This window comes from Muscardinus avellanarius (assembly GCF_963383645.1).
Source record: "Muscardinus avellanarius genome assembly, chromosome: 20".
NCBI lineage: Eukaryota > Metazoa > Chordata > Mammalia > Rodentia > Gliridae > Muscardinus > Muscardinus avellanarius.
The window spans coordinates 33,610,595-33,630,554 of NC_137806.1; positions in this window are offsets into that span (position 1 = coordinate 33,610,595).

Sequence of the window (19,960 nt, forward strand, 5' to 3'; positions counted from 1 at the left end):
CCTAACCCTTATCTTTATTTTCCCGGGGTAAGATAACTTCTTCTCAAGGCGGTTTAAGGGCTCGGCTAATTGGGAGCTGCTCGGCTTCCAGCTCCTGCTCCTGCTCCTAATGGGTTTACTTTCTCTTTTTCCACACTCCTCCCCCTGCACAAAACATGTTTATGCAAACACACCCTCTTCCCCTCTGCCCCTCTGCCTGGCATTACATCATGCCGCCTTTCGCCCCCTCCGCCCTCCTGTTTTTCCGGAAAGCGTTCCCTTCGAGCCCGTGTTCTCTCTCCTCCCCGTCTCCAGTTCTCCAGCAGGTCCAGGAGGGAGGTGCTGGCTCAGGATTTTTCTCTCTGGCGCAGCCAAAGGCACATAGAGCCCTTTTTTGCTATTTATTCCCTTCTTTTTGGCCCTGTTCTCGTGCCTGCGTCTCGCCCTGCAATTATGGCCTCCTTCGTGTTTTCTTTATTCCAAGGCAACTGACTCGCATCTGGGCAAAGGAAGACGCTGGCCGTGTGGCCTTGACTTGGGCTCCGTGCCTTCTGTTTCAGAAAGCACAGTGTCCTTAGAGTTTGTCGGGGATTTTTTTAATTTCTTATTTACGGATCCTGAGAAGTACCAGATTCACAACCGGAAGGCCAGGTTTATATACGTGCTTTTGACTGAAAACACCCCCGGGTCTCCAGGCCAGTTTGCTGCTCTGGGCCAACTTTGAGGCTGGTTACATTGCTGGGAGCTCTGTCTTGCTGCCTGCCAAAAGAGTGGCTGCAAGAAAGGACCCAAACCACAGCTCCCTGCGCCTCTTCCTTGAAGAGAAATGGGGCTGGAAACTCGGGCCAGCTTCAGGCCTCAGGTTGGGCAGAACAGCGATTCCTTTTTTTTTTTTTTTTTGCGGTCCTGGGGTTGGAACCCAGGGGCATTTGACCTTTGAGCTACACTCCTGCCCTATTTTTTATTCTTTACTTTGAAACAGGGTCTCACTGAGTTGCAGAGGGCCTCATTAAGTAGCTGAGGCTGTCCACGAACCGCCATCCTCCGGTCTCAGCCTCCCGAGTGCTGGGATTACAAGTGTGTGTCACCACGCCCGGCTCAGTGATTCCTTTTTATTTATTTATTTATTTATTTTATTTTTTGGCGGTACAGGGGTGGAACCCAGAGGCTTTCTATCTCCGGGCTATACTCCCAGACCTATCTTATATTTTATTTGGACACAGGGTCTCACTTAAGTTGCCGAGAGCCTCACTAAGTAGCTGAGGCTGGCTTCGAACCTGTGTGATCCTCCTGTCTCATTCTCCCAAGTGCAGGGATTACAAGCGTGCGCCACCACGCCCGGCTTAGCGATTCCTTTTTAAAATAAAGATCTGGTTTATGCTTTGCAGCCAGTTCTAATCATTTATTCCCCCACATGCAACTGCCGTGCCTCAGTTAAAAGTTGCAATGTGAGTTTTAAAAAGGTAACTCTGGAGCCGGGCGTGGTGGCACACGCTTGTCATCCCAGCATTTGGGAGGCTGAGACAGGAGAATCGCAGTTCGCAGACAGCCTCAGCTACTTAGTGAGCCCTTTGCAACTCAATGAGACCCTCTTTCAAAATAAAGAATAGAAAATAAGGCTAGAGGTAGAATGCCCCTGGGTTCCATCCCTGGTACTGAAAAAATAAGTAACTGTTTAAACCTCACACTCCTATATCTTGTACCAATGCCCCACCATTATCAGTATTTTCCATACAATACAACCAATCCAGCATTCTCCTAGATACTTAGGACATGAAGGTTTTTTTGTTTTGTTTTGTCTTGGGTACCAAGGTTTGAACCCAGTAGTTTTCTGCCCTCGAGCTACAACCCCAGCCCTATTTTATTTTTTTATTTTGAAACAGGGTGTTGGGAAGTTGCTGAGGGTATCATTGAGTTGCTGAGATTTGCCTGGAACCTGGGATCCTCCTGTCTCAGCCTCCCAAGTCCTGGGACGAGAGGCGTGCACCACCACGCCCGGCTGCCTTCTGGTACTTCGACATCTCTGCCCAGAAGTCTCTCTGGTACCGCCGAGGGCTCTTTGGGCTCCTGGACTTGGCCTTGTTTACGTTTATATCCCCATTGCTAAGTGAGTTGTCTGCCGCCTCGGTGGTGTCCAGGCCTGCTGGATGACTTAAATGGCAAGCCTGTGGACAGAAGGGCTGGCGTCCGCGCGGCCTAGCATCCTCTCTACACGTAGCTTTCTGTCTCCACTTACGCCTTGTTCGTTTTTAGTTCAGTGGAATCTGGCTTCTCCCTCTAACCACAACCACGCTTACCCGTCGATTTTTGCCGCAGGGGATGATCTCCCTCCAGCTGGAACTCTCCCCTCCCTTGGTCTTTTTTTCTAACACCTTTCTGCCACTTTCCCATCACGGAATCTCTGTGTGTCTGGTAAAGGTTGGTTTGCTCGCAGCCGCATGAGCTCACCTACAGCTCCAGAACCGTCAGCTCAGCTTGGACGAAGCCTGAATTTCCACCTCCAGCAAAGACTCCTTTCTAGAGCTTTGGATTCTTTCCCCCCTTGCTCTAGAAGACTCTAGAAGCCTGCAGAAACCCACAGTCCCTTCAAACCCAGACACATCTATCTTTAACTCCTGCTCATCCTCATCGGATTCTCAGTGTGTTTATGACTACTTTTTCTTTTTTCGGGGACGATACTGGGGATTGAACTCTGTCTCCAAGCTATACTCCTAGGGTTTCTCTAAGATGCTGAAAGCCTCGTTATGTTGCCGAGGCTGGCTGCGAACCTGCGGTCCTCCTGTTTCCGCCTTCCAAGTATTGGGATTGCAGGTGTGCGCCACCACGCCCGGCTCCTCGTTTGTGACTGATTTACTCCTTGATTTTCCTCCAAGGAATCTTCCACTGAACATTGACACTGGGCGTATGGTTCTAAAATATAGGGTCTAAAGAATAGAACCATCAGTCTCCACACCCACAGAATGGGCCTGGACCAAGCACCCCAGGCCTTCTGAGCTCACAGAGCCACCGGCCCAACCCTGCCTCTGCCCGCCGCTGCTGGCTTCTTCCCCGAGGATCTCTACAGACCCATCTGGCTGCCTCTTTGCCCTACAGCCCTCCTGGGCCCTTTCCAGCAACCTGACAACATCTGCCTTTCTGTTCCCCGTCACACTGAGCATTCATTGCCCCTGAGACCACTTCTCATCTTCCTGTCTTTTTTCGTGGGTGGACAGTGGACACCTCTGGGGCGCAGAGCCTCCCGAAGCACCCATTTGAGGAGCTGACTCCTCTCATGATCTCTCCCCTGCTGTCAGGACACCGTGAGATCTGGCGCCCTAGGATTCTGCTTCTCGGTCTTGCTTTCTGCCTTTCCTCGGGGTTTCTTGCTTCTGCCTCTGGAGTTGGCTGGTAGAAGAAGCTCTGAAAAGAAAAATGCCGCTTTCTATGTTAATATGCTTTCTAAAGAGATCCTGGTGTTCACCTCCCAATTAGCAGATGCCTCCCGGCATTTGGGAGGCTGAGATAGGAGGGTAGCAGTTCGTGGACAGCCTCCGCTACTTAGTGAGGCCCTTTGCAACTCAGTGAGACCCCTTTTAAAAATAAAGAATAAAAAATAGGGCTGTGGCTTAGCTTGGAGGTAGAATGCCCCTGGGTTCCCTCCCCAGTACCGGAAAAAAAAAAAAAAAAAAAAAAAGCAGATCAGCATCTCCTTATTTTTCTTTCTGTTGACTCAGCAGCCAGGTGAAAAGCTCCTTCGAATGTCTCGGCATAGGTGTTTCCGTCTCCAGACCTGAGATCTGAGTTTCTTGACGCCCTGCCATCAGCACACCCGGATGCCCCGTGGCTCCACACACCTGCCCTGTCGCTCAGTTGCCCTGGGGCTAATATTGTGTAGGCACTTCATGTTGTCCGAGGATTGCCAACCAGCCATTCGCACCGACCTTTTTATTCTCCTCACTGTGCGGGCGCGCATGTGACTGTCTCCATGCTGCACGGCTCAGTGGGCAGCAGGTCACCTGCGAGGCTTTGTGTCCGCGGTTGAGTCACATGGTCACGCTAGGGCCGCCCCGCTGCCTCGGGGAAGTTGTAGTATGCAGGAGGACTCTTCTACCCCTGGCAGAGCCCCGTCCGGCGGGACGGCTCAGGAGTGTGGTTCCTGCTTTGTTCTCTGAGGAGCACTTGTTCCTGGGAGACACAGCCCCGCAGAGACACTTCCCACTTGGAAGACAAGCGCTGCCTCTCTCTAAGGCATAGCCCTTTTTTTTGATATCATAAAAGAAATGTATAATACGTGCTCCCCGGTCTCCAAAGAGTCCCTGTGCGTTTTTCTAATACGGTTGCAATTTCCATTTTATTTTCTTCTTGATTCATCATTTCAAAATATAGCCTTGTGGGCGTGAGGACCAGGAGGAGAGAAGTGGGGCCGGGGGAGGGGGAGGGAGATTGCTGCAGACGCAGCTGTAAATCTTGAGGTGAAATTATCTTTGTGAACGGAACGGTACCTGCATTTTATTCAAGTGAAAAGCTGGGCAATTGACTGTGATTTAAAATGATCACCGCTCCATACTTCAAATGCACCCAAACAGGGTTTTCTTTCTTTCTTTTTTTCTTTGTGATAACCGAGGGCACCTATGCAGATAGAAGTTATATTGTTTGGCCTGGAGAAGCGAAGGCTGGCTGAATAATTTCCCTGTGAGTGCATCACACCTGATGTTCTACCTAGGATCCATGCGGTTATTTACCACCAAATAGTATGCAAAAATTAAAATGGACGTAAAGCACTTAATGTAAGTTAGATAATAGAAAAGTAAAATATCCTAAAAATAGCTCATGCTTAGTGGATCGATTTCCAAGGCTCGCTCTCTCTCTCTCTCTCTCTCTCTCTCTCTCTCTCTCTCTCAGATTGGGGGTTGCAGATGGAAAACATCCCTGCGGTTCTTCCTTAATAGCCTGGAGCCTGTGCTGTGGAGCAGAGACTCCCAGAGTGTGGTCTTTTCATTCTTTGTATCTTTTAAGATGCCCCACTCCCCCAGCCCCTCAGCTCCAGGGCCTGATTTTACTGTATCTGGCCTGAGATTCTCAACCTGCTGAGAAAGCTGTCTGCGACCTACAGGCTCCAGGTGGGAACCAAGGGGGTTTGTGTGATGATTTCACCTCGCATCCTTTCAAGATGAGATGCTGGGGCTTGGAGGTCCTGAGCCCACACTTCCCTTCTCCCCACACCTTCCTCGAGGGCCTGCTGGCAAAAATCGCAGCAGACGCGTTTGCAGACTCAGGGCAGCTGAGGGAGACCAGACACAGGATGGCTGTCATAGGCCGTCCTTTTTACTGGCCTTAAAGGGGATTCTGGAGAGCGTCCTGGGCTTGCTTTGCTGTGGTGGAGAAGCCATGGTACATCTTGGAAGGTTTTAGAAGCACCCAACCAAGCTGTCAAGCATGGGGACAATGTGCTGGCCTTCTTTCTAACATGACTCCTGCTACCCACCCTTGATCTCTGGAGTGGGCCAGCCTTTCGACTCCTGAACTCCGCATTGCCATTGCTCCCGCTAAGCCAGACCCGGCGCAGTGCTTCGGAGTGGCGGCGGTTCTCCCCGCCCCTTCGGTAGCGCGACTCCTATGAAATCCTGCCAAGTCCTGGTGACCTACTTCCTGCCCTGGTTAAGCCTGTGAAGGTGCAGGAGCTCTCTGAAGGGCTGGGTATTTTTTTTTTCCCCCTTTCTATGTAAGCTGTTCTCTGCTACTAGACTCTCTTAGGGAGTTTTTAAATAATACCTGTGCTAGGGCCCCACCCTGGGCCAATTAAATCTCATTCTCTGGGGAAGAAACCCAGCCAGGGTGCTTTTTTAAAAAAGCTCTGGGGATGATTTTAACATGCATCCTGGGTTGAACACCTCTGTATCAGTTACCAGAACTCTGAGAGAAGAGACAGCAGTGTGCTCCTGTTTGGGCAGGTCCTCAGGAAGTTGAGGACCCCCCTCTGTGCAGGGCCAACGCCGCCCCCCCCCTTTCGCAGAGGTTTAGACAGATCAAGAGTTCCTGCTGTAAAATCAAATATTGAGAATGTTCTCTTAGTTTTCTCTTTCCTAGGCAATTTGTAGGAATACTGTTACTGCATTATGGATGCCAGGAAAGAATCTGATCAAATATGGTATGTCTTTAACTTTCGGTATTTACTCTTTTCAACGTGTATTTCTCTCTCTCGTATGACATCCCCTCGAAAACCTTGCAAATCATTCCTTAATTGTTAACCAAGCTCCTCACTCTGATCAAACCAGACCCAGCCCAAGAAATAAAACGTTGACCTAGACGGGTCCAGATGGATTATCTCAGTTTCATTCCCCCACACCCAGTCAATTGCCCAGCTTTCTACCATGACCACGACTTCTTAGGATTAGTCTTTAAATCAGCCTCTGAGGACCAGGACAGCAGCCCTCAGCCAAGATGAGCCCTCCTCTCTAGAGAGACTCTGCCACAGGCAAATTCCACAGGGTCTTCTCATCTCTGCATTCCTGGACCCAGACAGAAACAGCTCCCGGGCATGCCACACCTCAGTTCCCAAGAGTCCTCACCCCTGGCCACCACACACTGTGGACTGGCCACCTCTGACCTCACCCCACCCCCTTCCTGTTCTTCCAGCCCCGGGCTTCCTGGCACTTTGGAGAACCGCCTCCAGGCGTGCGTCTTGCCTCGAGGCCTTTGCGCACTAATCCTGCTCTTGCCTTGAAATCCTTACCAGGGCCTCCTGGGTCTCAGGTTCAATGTTGCCTTCTTAGAAGGGGTTCCCTGCCTCCCTGTCTAGAGGCTCCAACCTTTGTCATCTAATGCGCTCAGAGTGTCCGTCTGTTCCAGCTGCTGTAACAAAATGCCATCGACTGTTGCTTTATATACAAGAGGCCTTGGTTGCTCCTAGTCCTGGAAGCGGCAAGCGCCACGATGGGCCCCTGGGAGATTCGGTGTCAGGTGAGGGAAGGCCTCTTCTCACTCTGCCTGCACTTAGGGCAAGGGGCAAAGGTCTCTCCGGCTTCTCTTTGGAGGGACGCTAATCTCGTTCGGTAGGGCTCTACCTTCATGACTCGCCCCTTTCCAAAGGTCCCCGACCTGTGGTGCCACCACCCTGGGGATGGTGTTTCGACGTGTGCCGGGGGCGGGTGCACAGACATCGGAGCCATAGTGACTCTCAGGGCTTTCCCCTTGAGCTACAACCACCTCCTTTCTAGACGGAGAATATCAGCGTATCTGACAGCATCTGTGTAGCCATCACCTAAAGATCCGAGCGCATAACTCAGAGGAAATAAGATTTTCCTCAGGTTTTCTCCTGGCCACGTGAGGCTGGGGACCTCCGATCCCGAGGTGTGGTGACAGTGGGCTCTTCACATCATGGAAGCCAGAAGTGGGAAAGAGAGAGCAGGGAAAGGAGGAGCCTTCATGTAACCTCCACGGCCTCACCCCAGGACGCCCGGCCACACCGAGTCCACCTGGGGACCACCCAGGTAAATTCATTCCAGTGGATTTACCCACTTCCGGGATTGTAATCCTCCAGATTCAGATATACCAGCTCCAGACATTAAATGCGCACTTTGGGGGGGCGTTTCGTATCTCACTATAGCAACCAGGGGGACTGGGCCACCTGTGTCACTGCAGAGTAGTTATTGAATACATGGCAAAGCATAAGCTGTATGAGCATGCTTCCTCAGCTGCACTATGAGGCCCTGAGTCGTATTAGTCTTTGTGACTCTGATCTATCTATAAAATGTCTGTGTGTATATGTGTATGTATATGATATGTTTGTATATGTATATGTAAATGTATATGTACCTGGCTCCCAAAGCAAATATTTTCAGAACTTCAGAGAGATTGATATACGGTCAGAATGCATTGCAGAGAGGATGCCTTTGGCATTTGGGGCCCTTCATACCCAGCCTCTGTGTGGAGCTGAGCCTGAAGGGAGCCCTGGGCCAAGGTACGAGGGCACCTCTAGGTGCCGCTTGTGACTGAGGTAAGGAGAGCCTGCTGGGGCTGAGCTGGCGAAAGCAGAGGAAGCTGCCGGGGGCATGCTCCTGGTTTGCTTCTGGGCTCCCTTAGTGTCTGAGATTCCTCCTGTCTCATGGCCACCTGCAAACCCACAGCCCTGGTCCTGGGAAGGAGGACCTTTCTTTCCTGTGTACATTTGGTGACTCCTTTATGCCAGCAAGGGAGGACTGCTAGGAATGGAAAAGATTCTGCAAACAGCTCATTAACACACACACACACACACACACAGGCGCACGCGCGCACACATATACACGCACACACACATACACGCACGCACACACACGCATGCATGCACACACACACTCGCACGCATGCACACACACACACATACACACACACACACACGCATGCACACACACACGCACGCATGCACACACACACATACACACATACACACATACACGCACGCATGCACACACACACACACACACACTCACATGTGCACATATACACACTCCAAAGCTGAGACTGCAGACTGGAGCTAGAGTGGGCACTGAGCCCCGTACCACTCAAGTCTACTGATGGCATCAGCGTGACCCCGGCCCCACCATTCACATCGCCACGGTTACCAGCACTGAGGATAAACTCTGTAAATCCCAGAGAACAGGCTTATAAATTTTCTTCTTAAAATAATTCTCCAAGGTTGGGAGAAACTGAAACCAGTGTTTCATGATGGCGAAGAGTTGGGGCCCCAAGTAGAAGGTCCCCTGCCGACGAGATGGCCCCATGCCCTCCTGCCTGCTCTCGGGGCTGCAGGTCAAACCTCCCTCCTAAGCCTCAGGAGGGGTCCAGAGTGCACACGATAACATCAGGCTGGGAGTGAGTCTAGCTCAGCCACCCCGGGTCCAGCACTTCAGAGCCAGAGGTCAGCCAACGCCACACCACCTCTCTGCCACTGACTCCAGTCCAGTCTTGGAGGGCATGGGCAGGATGTCGGGAAGAGATGGCCCTGAGTTGGCTGGTAGAGAAAAGTGGGTCCTTGCCCACCCAAATATCCATCTGTGCAGTTTTACTCATCAGCTGGGCAGGAAGTACAAATACATCATGTCAGGGCAGGACACCGGTCCACTTCCTTGGCCCGTATTGCAAAGTACTTCCCGACTGTCTGAGACCCTTCTTAGAGGAACCGGTCAGAGGCCTATCCATCAGGAGCAGCCCCTCCTCTCTGCTCCCCATGCACAAAACCCTCTGTGTGCCTCTCATTCAAAGGCCCCAGGCTGTGCTCACCAGCTCCGGCACCCCCGGCCGCATTCCAAGAACTCCTCAGACCCAGCCTTCCCATTCCCCCATCAGAACACAGCACTTCTAGGCCCGCCTTCCGCTTGCTGGGAGGAGAAAAGTTTGACCATTGCTCCCTCTCTCTCGTCTCTCTCCCCTGTGGCGATCAGCCAAGCCAGACCCAGCTTTGACGGCTGCCCTTCCCAGAGCGTCTTGAATGTAGCAGAGGGTTCCTGAGGCCACCCCGCCCGAGCTGTGCACCGGCATTGGCTTTCTGCTTGTCTTCTCTTCTCTGGGGCCTGCCACACAATTCAGAAGTCAGTATGAGCAGCTTGTCATGCTTTGAGCTATTTTCATGTGGGCTATTTCTGTCTCTCCATCTAGCTTTCAAATTCTAAATCCACTACATCCTAACAGGGCTTTTAAAGACGCTGCTTAGCTCTCAGGAGCCTCTAGCATGCACGCAGCCAGTCCAGGAAACAGAATCATAAGATTCGTGAAAAATTTGAATCCGGATCAGGAGGAACTAGAGAAGCGCGTGCAGCTTCCTCGTCTTGCAGACCAGAAGGACGCGGTTCAGAGATGCTCCGCCACAAGCCAAAGAGAGAACTGTGTGTTTGCCGAAGAACAAATATGGAGTCGCTGTCTAATCTGGTTGGTGGGACTATGACGGTGAAGGGGTCATGGTCCTTATTCTCCAAGAAACATTCAGGAATGGTTCTGAGCAAGGCACACACTGCAGAAAAGCAGAGGCGGAGGGGTGCTGCAGACCGCATCCCTGCAGGGAGCCGCGCTGCCAGCTGTTTGTAGACGTGGTAATTACATGTCCTAAAAACAGAAGAGTGCTGACTACTCTCATGAAGCCTCTCTTGCCTTCCTCCCAGCGGCCTGAATTCTTCATCTACTCTCTTACCTTTCCTCAGCCCCGCGGGGAGGAGAAGAGTGGACCAGAAGCTTGGAAGAGCCCGCTGGAAGCCATGAGCCCACGAGCTCCCACAGGCTGGGGCCAGGATTTAGGGAGGGGCCTTTCCTTTGTTTACTTGGACCAAAGGGACCTCGGAGCTCTGCTTGGCCCCAAAGTAGCTCCAGAATCAGATGTTTTCATCATTCTTATGAGCACATACCCAGCGAGCCTGTGATCATAAGTTCTCCCCAGGACCAACTCTCCAGCCAAGTGGGAACAGTCATTGTGTAACCCTGCCTGATGCTCCGGGGCATCGTCGGGTCCTTCCAAAGAAGAATTCTGCGCCTTCTCATTGGTCTTCCCACTTCTTGGTTCCTGCTGTGCTATCGTGGAAGTAGACTATAGCTGTCCTTAAGGCCGAGTCTCTTTGGTCCTATGAGCCCAGGTTTGGGTTTCTTTCCTTCCGGCCCTGGCCAACCCTCTGGGCTGAGAGATCACCAGACTGCCCCGCACCGTCAGCCCAGATTGTGGCTTTCCCAAGGTCCTCACCTAAGCCTCTTATCATTTGCAGCAGAGCAAAGGGCGCCTTTCTGACCTGGCTTCTGCTACAGGGAAGCCCAGGCCCTAAGGAGGAGCCAGGCAATGCTGGCGATCTTCACAGATTCGCTCTGGCAGCCTGGCCCCTTTGCCTCCCCCCTCTCCAGCCCCATCTGCCTTGGTCACTCCTCAGTACTTCACTGCATCCCCAGCTGCTGCAAGTCCCAGATGTTTCAGAACGTTCCAGAAACGCTGCTCACAGTGCCTGGCTTTTCATCAGAGCAGATATAGAGAAATCTGCCTAGCCACACTATGAGTGATCTAACAGGGTGAAGCCCAAAGGGATACATACCTTGAGCCTAGACCTCTTCAGGGTGGGTTTATCCCTCAAAGATGCTCCTGAGGATTGTACGGACTCCTGAATGTGCACAGAGATCTATACAGCTCAAGCAATCCCACGGCCGCCAAAAACCATCTTCTGGTTTCTTTGGGTCCTCGGTGATCTCTGCCCAAGAGCAATCTGGGCACACGAGAGCACACTAACCCGCGAGGCCAGGCGTAAGGCACCAGCAGTAAGTGGCGATGTGGCCACAGACGCTCTTGGGTTTTTAAACCCAAAGGAAGGTCCTGAGACTCAGGAATGAACGGAAAGAGACAACAGAGCCAACCAGCATGTGAATAAAGGAAAATCTCTGGTTCTGGAGGGCCGCTATCTACGGGCACATGTCCATGCTAATGCCTTCTCTTCTTGTCCTGTCTCCAGCGAGAGATGACAGATGAGTCAGATGAATTAGGTAGATGGTAGATCAGATAGATGATCAATTGACCAAGAGATAACACACACATATATACATACATACGGTAGAGTAGATAGGAGATAAAGAAATGAGAGCTAGGCGATAGATACTTTAGATGAAGATCAGATAGATGATAGAAAATGATAGATGATGGGCAGATAGATAAATGATAAATAGATAAATTAGATAGACATATAGATAGATAACAAATAAATCAAAAGAAAAACCGTACCATACTCCTCTCCTTAGAGTAGCCATCTAATTGTGAAGTTCCCAGCTGTACCGCACTTACGTATCGTGCGGGGCAACGGCCTGGAATTTGTACCATCTCTGTTGATATAGTCACTGATCATCACCTCTTATAAATTGTGAGACACGTCAGTCCCTGGGCAAGTGTTCCTAGTCTCATTTATACCCAGCATCATTACTATGGCACCCGGTTTATTGGAATGTTTCAACCAAGCCAGGTAGTCAGCGGAGGAAGGCTCGCTCCTCTCCGGCAGGGAGACTGTGGCCCCTCCCCCGCCCCATCATCTGCAGTCCCACAGGCTCCAGGCAGACAGATGTGCAGCCGCAGCTGGCCCACATGAGGAGGTGGAGGGCCAGGCACCGTCCTCAGCGTGAAGGGCCACTGTGGGTATTGCAGAAGAGTTGGGTGAAGGTGGATGATGGAGCCCAGCCTGGGAGGGACACAGGAGCGGGTAGTCCCGTCAGGGCCAATAGGAAGCCCTGAGATATTTCTGTGACCAAATCTACTGCATTTGCCGACCTGCTGGATAGAGGGAGAGGTAATAAGAATAGCACTGAGACCCACACGGAGGGTTTGAATTTGAGACTAGAATGAGGGGAAGACACGACTGTGTGTATGTGTGTGTGTGTGTGTGTGTAGAAACCACAGGGTGAAATAGGAACTAAGACTATTATGGCTTTGAGACTGGGGACACTGGCAGAGAGGAGGCTGCGGGTGCAGGCCAGTCTGTCGAGGAGTCCAGTGATGAAGAGAGATACAAAGACAAGGTTGTTGGAGGGGTCTTTATAGCAACAAGCCTCTGGGCTGTCTCGGAGGGTGGGAGAGCTGTGTGACTGTGGCACCACGTTGGGGACCTCACCGTGCAATGCACACACGGGCAGATCTCACTCAGCCCAGCATCGTCTGCAGCCACCAGGGAGGGATGATTAGACCCGGGGCCCACAGTGAGCCATGCTGGGGAGGGCACTCGCTAAGAGCTGAGGCTGAAGGCTGGTGGCTGGGGAAGAGTAACGTAAGGTTGGGTAGAAGCGTGTAGAGTGAAGGGCAGGGCTTGAAGGCTAACAAATGTCCACCTTCGAGGCTCAGGATTTTAAGCAGCTCTGGCTGGGGACAAAGGCCAGACAGGCTCTGTGGCTGAGTGGTTTATTGGCAAGAGCAGTAAGGTTTCCCAGCACAAGCGCGCTGCAGTCGCCCTCCATGGATGGTGGCTGCAGATGTCAAGGCCCCCTCCTCTGCTTCTCTCTCTGCAGGATCTCTGAGTGCCACACCCAGAGGGCCTGTTCTCTACTGAGCATGGCCTGTCCAAGAAATAATCTGCGTGTCCCCGTGGCCTCTGCTATTTAATGGTGTACGAGAGAGAGAGAGAGAGAGAGAGAGAGAGAGAGAGTGTCTTGCTTTCCACACGCCTCTTTCTGAAGCATGTCTGAGCCACAAATAGACACAGCCCACATTTTGCTTCAAAGATATGGTCTTTATTTTCTCCCAGTTGTCAAGTTGAACTCCAAGCTGATGTTTTATTTATTTGTGGAGATGAGGCGGGAACAGGGATAGCCAGGCATAATTGGGATCTGAAGATTAGCCAAAAACTCCGTGCAGCCCAAATTCCAATGTCCTTCCCACCCAGCCTTTTTGCCCGCGTTGTTAAAAATGGCAAACTGACTCATCTGAGTGTCGCTGGTTCTTTGCGTGGCCGTCCTGACCTGGTGGAATGGGCTGTGACCGAGCGTTTCAGTGGGTCTGGCCTAGCAGAGCCACACAGAGTCCTTTGAGAAGCGGGAGTCCCGTGCGAGGGTGGCCACGTTCGCCACACAGTACGCCAAAGCCCCACGCTTCTTCTGCCCCCAGATCTTTCTGCGTGAGCTGGAGCAACATCCCTTCGCCTAATCTTTGATGAAACCGGTGAATGAGTGAACAGGTGAACAGATGGATGAATTTTCGAGCTAGCTCTGTGTGGGGCTCCTGGGCACTTTGTCTGATGTGGGAGGCCGCTCTTACAGACCTCAGAGAAGACGTGCGAATGGAGTTCTCACAGTTCCTCTGCCACCGGCTCTTTGGTAGCCAAAGACCCGGACAGACTCTGGGTATTAAGTTTTCGCTGCACAAACCAGCTCTAACTGTTCTCTATGGATCGTGGCTCATTGAGCAAAATACAAGATGAAAGAAGATTAAGCAAAATACGAGATGAAATTTGCCAGGGATTATATATAAAAAGTTATATACCCTTATATTTTAAAGGCCTTCCCCAGGTACAGAAGCACAGAATAACAATGGTACAATATAGAATTACACAGTAGAAAGAACCATTGTGTATAAGGTCAGCTCTTCCAAAAGGACAATGGATCCCAGTGAGGTTCAAAGACTTGTCTTGGTTAAGCGTTATTTTTTTGAGAACCAAAATCCATTCAAAGACTCTTACAGTTAAAAGGGGTCTCATACAGAGAAATCTCCTGGGAAGCAGCTGAAAGCTTCCCTGGGGGATCATGGGGACTTGCGAGTCATTGGTGTCTATGTCTGTGGGGTGTGTGGACTCTTCTCTGCTTCTAGAACCCTCTTCACACCCTGCAGATTGATCTCCCTCCTCCCACACCTGTCCTGAAGAGCAGAGTCAGCCTCCTTCATCCATGACTTTCCCCAAAGCTTTCTCAGATCCTGACCCAGGGAGGTCTTCGTGGCCCAGCTCAGACCAGGGTACTCACCTCTGGCCATAGCTGAGGTTGGGGCTGAGCTGTCCCCTGGGGGGTGATGCTCTAAGAAGTGGTCAGGGAGAGGAGGAGCCAGCCACTGAAGTACCCCAGCGTGGCACAGGGAGGTCAGAGCCTGGCTGGATGGCTCTGGGCCAGTGCTCCATCACTGCCTGGGAGGGAGGGCTGCATCGACAGACACAGCTGAGGTATGAGACAGGCCCATTCAGACTCAGGAAAATGGGAAACTTGACATGGTCCCACTTCCCTGCCCAGACCTCAGCCCAGCCACAGGGCTGATGTGCTTTTAAGAAAAACTCAGAAGCTGCACAGCGGTGGTGGACACTTGTAATCTCAGGACTTGGGAGGCTGAGACAAGAGGATCATAGGTTTGAGGCCTGCCTCAGCAACTTAGCAAGGCCCTCAGCAACTTGGTGAGACCCTGTTTCAACATAAAAAATAATAATAAGAGGGGCTGAGAGTATAGCTCAGAAGTAAAGTGCCGCTGGGTTTAATCACCAGTACCAAAAAAGAAGAAGAGGAAGGAAGAGGAGGAGGAGGAGGAGGAGGAGGAGGAGGAGGAGGAGGAGGAGGAAGAGGAAGAGACAGAAACACTCAGACCATAGCCAGAAAGAAAGGGGCTGTGAGGGTGCAGAGATTCAAAATTATGTTATAGAAGAAAGTCTGTTACATAAAAAGAATAATGTTAGGGAAGAAATAATCGAAGAGACTTAAGACTTGAAGGAAATATGGTTCTTTGTCCAAGTGTTTGAGGGCTGGCTTAATTGTTTAAAAGTTCATATATTTGTATGTGTCTACAGAGGTCTAGAAACGGCGCCAGTAGGTAAAGACTAAGAGGAGGAAGACCGTGGCTTAGAGTTAGGACCAAACATTTTTTTCCACTAGGGTTTTTTTTAGAGCTAGGCCGCCCTGCTGCCGTCAAGAACAGGTGGGATGGTCTCTTGTAAGACAATCTGTGAGCTGACCCATGAGCTAAGAGAATTCTAATCTATTCTGCTCTGGAATTCTGTGCTCCTGGAGGGCGCCCCTGTGGGCTGGGCTGATGGTGCCAGGGAGCAAAGGCCACTGTGTGTAGGGTCAGTAGGTGCTATAGGGCTGTGCCGCTGCCCTGATTCTACATCTCCTCCCTCCTGGGCCTTCTCAGGTCCCTCAGAGACAAGCTGAGATGCGCTGGGTCTGTCCCGCCTCCCTACCACTCATAGGGCCACCATCTGCTGGAGTGACCAAGGGGCTGGGGGTTCCCATCACAGCCTGAGACCTGGGATCGGCCTGGTGAAGAGTCCTGAGAACACAGCACGCGGGTTAAATCAGAAGCCTGTTCAAAGTAGCTCCAGTTTTAGAAAGACAAAGAGGGGCATGTAAGGAATATATATCATAAAAAAGGTTTTGCAGACAGCTCAGAAAAGCCGTACATCAGGATCCAGGAAGGCAATGAGCTGAAAAAGGCCTGGGTCGAGCCCCGAGAATTCCCCAATCATTATTTACCCCACCGGGCTGCAGCCCTCAGCGTTCTCCCTCTTCCCCTGCGTCTCTTCATCCAGAATGCACGAGGGTCCTCTGTGGCCAGCTACAGGATACATCGGTTACTTGGGTCTCTTATTCATACTCAGACCAATCACTGCTGGCCTGCAGGGTGCGTATGTCCACCAGCTGCATTAAGAGCAAGTTAAGCTAGAGAGAGACCGGGCTTGGCAAGGGGGCAGACCTGCGTGGGGGGCGACGGAGCCTCCTGAGTGGCCGGGCGGGTGTGTGCCCACCCACGTTCCATGCTAATTTGAGGTTGTTTCTGCTTTTGCAATGTAACTCTCCTCTTCCTCCCCTGTGCCTTTCTCTGCATGTCTACAGAATTTTACCGGTCCACAACGCTGGACCAGTAGCATACTTTGTACCACACCGGCATTCAGACAAGAAGACCGAAGGCCCAATGTTGGATACTCATTGTAATTACTTCACTCATTCGTACACTAACAATTAACTATCGAGTGCTGAATTGTGAGTATAGATCTTTTCTAGAAACAGAGAGGTATACTTTATGTGTTCGGTCTTCCGGCAGCTTGAAGTCTATCTGAGAACCTCACGCAAGTTCCATCCCCAAGAATACATCCTCAAGCAAGTAAACACAAAGAGCGTAAGGTAACTTCTGTTCACTTGGAGCTACGTAGGTTTCACCAGCTTGTGCTGAAAGCAACCAGACCCAAGACACACAGCCAGGTTTGGCTAAGCCCAGTGTCTTCATTCAGTCCTTCCTGGATCGCTCTCCCCAGCGCAGGCTCCAGAAACACTGCCGAATCTGCAGCCTGTGACGCAGAGGCCAAACAGATCCGCACGGAGGAGAACGCCGGTGCTCCCGCAGAGTTCCTGCACAGTCTGGGTGACAGGTGCCGAGCGAAGACAGCTTCTTCCCGCACTCATGGGCAGCCAGCTGCTTCCTGGGAATGAGGCTCTCTTCGTCCTCGGCATCTAGAGCAGGACTCACTGTCGCACTACCAAGACCGGCTACGCTTCGCGGAAGCTTCAGTACCCAGCTTGGCGTGAACCCTCGGGACTATGGGAAAAGGAATTCTCCCGGGAAATGCTTCTAGCTCCGTGATTTGCAGATAGGGGAGTATTCCTTCTGTTGTTCTCGTTTCTAGAAATGGAGTTACAAAGGGTGTGCGCTCTGATCCCTCCGAACAGGCTGTGTCAGAACTACGGCCATCAGTGACATCTGAGATCTTGTATAAAGGGCAGATACAAAGATGTGTATACTACGTATACAAAGAGGATTTGTATATGTCCCAGTCTCACCACCATCCTCTCCTCTGGCCAGTTCTACACCGCTCTTGGCCTCTGTCTTTTCAGAGTGACCAGGATATCCAATGGCCTCTCTCCTCCACCCTTGGTCACACAGGGATTCTACCAGTGAACACGTGCAGAGCACTGCCCACCAGGAGTCGCCAGCAGAAGGGATGACTCCCATTGTGAGGAGTAGCTCGAACTCACAGCAAACACGAGGGGATATGGATTGGAATTACACTGAGTATGTTACCTTGGACCGAAAGGTTATCTTTAAAGGAAGAAAAAGGCTAGGTGTGGAGGCACACGCTTGTCATCCCAGTACTTGGGAGGCTGAGAGAGGAGGATCGCGGGTTTGTGGCCAGCCTTGGCTCATAGTGAGGCCCTCTGCAACTTAGTGGACCCTGTTTCAAAAATAAAGAATAAACCGGGCGTGGTGGCACACGCTTGTAATCCCTGTGCTTGGGAGGCGGAGACAGGAGGATCGCACACGTTCGAAGCCAGCCTCAGCTACTGAGTGAGGCTCTCAGCAACTTAGTGAGACCCTGTTTCCAAATAAAATATAAAATAGATTTGGGAGTATAGCCTAGAGGTAGAAAGCCTCTGGTTTCTACCCCCAGTACCACTAAAATAAATAATAAATAATAGGGCTGAGGGTATCACTTGGGGGTAGACTGCCCCTGGGTTTGATTTCCAGTATTGAAAGAAGAAGGAGGAAAAGGAGGAGAGGAGAGGAGAGGAGAGGAGAGGAGAGGAGAGGAGAGGAGAGAGAAGAGAGGAGAGGGAGGAGAGGAGAGGAGGTAGAAAAGTGGGCAGTATTATGAAGGTGTAATGCATGCAGGGAAACATAAGTGTGGGGGAATACTCAGTCACACTAGAAACAAAAGAAATACTGGCTGAGAGAACAATGAGGTTGTTTCAGGTGTCCATCAGATTGGAACAAAAATACAAAGTTGAATAATGATGCCTACTGTGGTTGAGGATTGAAAAAATAGAGACTCCCAGGAAGTTTCTTTCTTTCTTTCTTTCTTTCTTTCTTTCTTTCTTTCTTTCTTTCTTTCTTTCTTTCTTTGGTTCTTTTCTTTTAAATAGCTTCTCTTCACTAAGCTGTATATATTTAAATTGTTTAATTCAGTAAGTTTGAGCCAGGCTGGACATGGCGGTGCAAACTTGTCATCTCAGTACTTGGGAGGCTGAGACAGGGGGATCTCAGGTTCACTGCCAGCCTTGGCAACTTAGCAAGGCCCTCTGCAATGTAGCAAGGCCTGTTTTAAAATAAAAAGTAAAATAGGGTTAGAGGTATATCTCAGAGGTAGAATGACCCTGGGTAAAACCCCTTGTACCAAAAAAAAGAAGAATGTGTGTGACTATTTCAAGACTACTTGTTTGTCTATTTTTATTTCAATAGTATACCATGTTGATTATGGTAGCTTTATAAAAAGTCTTCACATTAAGTAGTGTTAGTTCTACAATTCTGTTCGTAATCAAAGTTGTTTTGGTCACTGTAAGTTCTTTGCATTTCTATATATATTCTGGAATCAACTTGTCTAGAAAAAAACTCCTGGAATTTTTATTGGCATAGTGTTGTTGAATCTATAGATCAATTTGAGGAAAACTGACAAATTCACAATATTGAATCATCTGATCCATGAACATAGTACATCTTTCACACTTAGGTCTGAAATCGTTTTATTGTTTTCAGTGTTCAGGATTTGTCTGTATTTTGCAATGTGAAGTATTTTATATAGTTGATGCTACTATAAATGGTATTTCTTAAAACTTTAATTCTTTTTGAATGTGTGTGTTGTGCTACGGATACAACTAAGGCCGGTTCCATGCTAGACAAGTGTTCTGCCACTAAGTAATATATCGAATTCTGAAATTTCAGTTTTTGACAGTTTGTTACTAGTGTTTAGAAATATAATTAATTTGTGTATTGATTTGATACTAGTTACAATAGTCTTTTTTTTGTAGAATTCTTTTTTTTTTTTTTTTTTTTGCAGGTCTGGGGATGGAACCCAGGGGCATTCGACCTCTGAGCTACACCCCCTGCCCTATTTTTTATTCTTTATTTTGAAACCGGGTCTCACTGAGTTGCAGAGGGCCTCACTAAGTAGCTGAGGCTGTCCGTGAAACGCGATCCTCCAGGTCTCCGCCTCCCGAATGCTGGGATGACAAGCGTGCGCCACCACGCCTGGCTTTTTTGTAGAATTCTTTACATTGTATGCATAGACAATCATGTCACAAAGAAAAAAGAGTTTCACTTTATTCTGCCCTTCCTTCCTTCCTTCCTTCCTTCCTTCCTTCCTTCCTTCCTTCCTTCCTTCCCTGATTGCACTGGCAAGGGTTTCTATGCAATTATTTAGTGATGGAACAGATGGAACAGACATTCCTGGTCTTAGGAAAGAAAAATTCAACCTTTCATCATTAAGTGTGAAATTTGCTGCAGATCTACATTGATGTTGTTTGTCAGACTGAGGAAATTTCCTTCTATTATTGGTTTGCTGAGTGATTTTTGTTTTTAAAATCAGGAGTAGTTGTTTGTTTTCATGTTTTTTCCTTTGCTGGTATGGTTTTTATGTTAAGTTAGATATTGTGTTGAATTGCATTAATTAATTTTATAATATCAAGCCAGTTCTGATCCCTGAGATAAACTTCACATGATCCTGATAATCTTTTTCATGTTCTGCATTTGTGTCCTCAAATGTTTGATAGTGCAAGCTGCCCAACAGACCTCAGCACGGCATCTCCTTTAGTGTTGCAGCCCAGGAGGGCTTGTCACTCAGCG